Genomic DNA, 2,551 nt, shown 5'->3' on the forward strand with positions numbered 1-2,551 from the left:
AAGAAAATTAGGTGGAACACCATATTTTTGTTATAGTGTTTCACGTTGATGTGTTGTCTTCTTATTGGAGGGCATAAAGGCCTTGATATGTGCCAAGACCCTATAGAAGTTATTCTCTTTTAGATTTAATATTGGAATTGCAAGTCTCTCGTCTCTTGTTATTGTAGGCCTGCAGAATGCTTAGGAGAAAGGATTTGGATCCCCTCCAATTACTAGAAAATTGAGTTTCTATTTTATGAAATTTTAGCGGTCATTTGCATCTAAAGGTATAAGGTATGTCACATATTACCAATATCAAAACTCAAAAACAAACACAATCACACTAGATTATATATCAAATCTAAATTAAAAAATTAATTATTATTTTTTTTAAAATAAAATAAAATGAAAAAGACAACCCTCCAAAGAAGAGAAGCCACCCTAAAGGAAGGTGGGAGCAGCTCGCTGCCACCTCCACCCATCTAGAATGGCGCGCGGCCACCCCTAGTCCATGGGGTGGTGCGCAGCCACTCCAAGCAAATCAGGGTGGTGCACCCCTAAGCCATGGGATGGCCGCGCGCCATCCAGATGGGTACCTCCCTTTAGGGTGGCTTCTCCTCCTTGGAGAGTTGTTGTTTTTTTTTTTTTTTTTTTTTCATTTTGTTTGTTTGTTTTTTTTTTTAAATAATAATTAATTAATTTTTTAATTCAGTGTGGTTGTGTTATTTTATGGGCCACGTGGCCACCCCCAGCAGATCTGGGGTGCCGCACAACCATCCCTATGCCATGGGGGTGGCTACGCACCATCCTAAATGGGTGGGGGTGGAGGCGAGCCGCCTTCACCTCCCTCTAGGGTGGCTTCTTCTCTTTGGAGAGTTGTCTTTTTCATTTTTTTTTTTTTAAAATAATTAATTTTTTAATTCAGTGTGGTTGTGTTATTTTAAGGTTTTGATATTGGTGGATATGTGGCATAACTTGAACCTTTAGATGCAAATGACGGCTAGGATTTCAAAAAATGAAAAATTCATTTTTCTAGTAATTAGAGGGGATCCAAATCCTAGGCGAAATAGGCAATAAGGCCTCAAGTAAAGATACTATCATTAAGTTTTTTTTTTTTTTATAAAAACAAAATTAAAGCCTCAGTTATTACACAAAAAAAAAAAAGGGGGGGGGTTAGTCAATGCTCTTTAATTAAGGTCAAAAAGTAATATTATGACAAAAGTTTCACGGCTCTTTAATTAAGGCCTCAATTACGGTGAAAACTCTTTAATTAAGGCCTCAATTTCGGTGAAAAACTGGTAACTGAATTTTAAGATATTAAGACTTTGGAAGATTCCCTAATTTTTTTATTTTTTATTTTTTTTAATTTGAGATTTTTAAATTCATAAATCTTAGCTGTACATTTTATCTAAGCGTCTAAAATAAATCATATTTCAACATTTAACGAGCAAACATGGCTTATTAAATTCTTTGAGGATAGTTTCCTCGTTAAATGCTGAAATATAGCTTATTTTAGACACTTAAATAAAATGAACGGTTGAAATTTATGAATTTGAGAATCTCAAATTTAAAAGGAATTCTAGAGGATCTCAAGAGGAAAAGAAGAATTAAGGTTCTCTTCAGTTCAAATGAACCGGATAATATCCAGTTAGTTATATTGAAGGGGTATTTTTGTCATCTCAAAAAGTGAAAAGACAAAAATACTCATTTCACTATAACTAACTGGATATTATCCAGTTCTGGAGAAGATCCTGTTCCGGAAAAGAAATACAAAAATAGAAAGTCACATTAATTACACCCTTAAGGCATTTACTAAACTTATAATTTCACATGAATAAAACCACCATACTGGCTAAATTCATTCATTAAAATAATGTTTAGAATAAAGTAAATTTTGTTTTGTACAAATTAAGTTCTACGCAAAAATAATTATACGTATCTCAATATAAAATATGACATTTGTTGAAATTAAATATCTCCCAATAGAGATGAATTTTGCAAGTTATTTGAAAAAAAAAAAAAATTAAGGACAAAAAGCAAGAAGAATGATTTAAAATAAAAATAATTTAAATATAAAAAAGGCGTTATCTAAATTAATTGCCTTAAGTCTTAAAATCACTAAGCCAACCCTAAATAAGATTTAGAAAAGGATAAAACGATGATTCATACATGCAATAATTAGTCCTAAACTAGATTTGTTGCACTCTCCAAACCATGTGTGAAACCACAGAGTTTTCGTTTAAATGGGGTAGGAGAAAATTCTTCAAATCAAAGTCTATTTGACATGTGTTCTTTAAATATATGAAAAAAAAAATACATATAAAAATCACACGTAATAGCTGAATAGACTGAATTTAAAAAACTTTATTGTGTGTAAAGTAATACTCTTTCCCATAGCATGTCAACTATAGAGCTCGCAACCTTAGCCCAGCCCGATTTTATCTTGGGCTAGGATTTTCTCGTATTGGAACGCTTATCGTATGTAGGTTTATTGTCAATTGTAAATACCATATCAACAAAGTAAAATGAAAGCGTGGTGAATATCATTTCTCTTATCTATATAGTAAACAAA

This window comes from Corylus avellana, chromosome ca2 (genome assembly GCF_901000735.1).
Source record: "Corylus avellana chromosome ca2, CavTom2PMs-1.0".
Taxonomy (NCBI): Eukaryota; Viridiplantae; Streptophyta; class Magnoliopsida; order Fagales; family Betulaceae; genus Corylus; species Corylus avellana.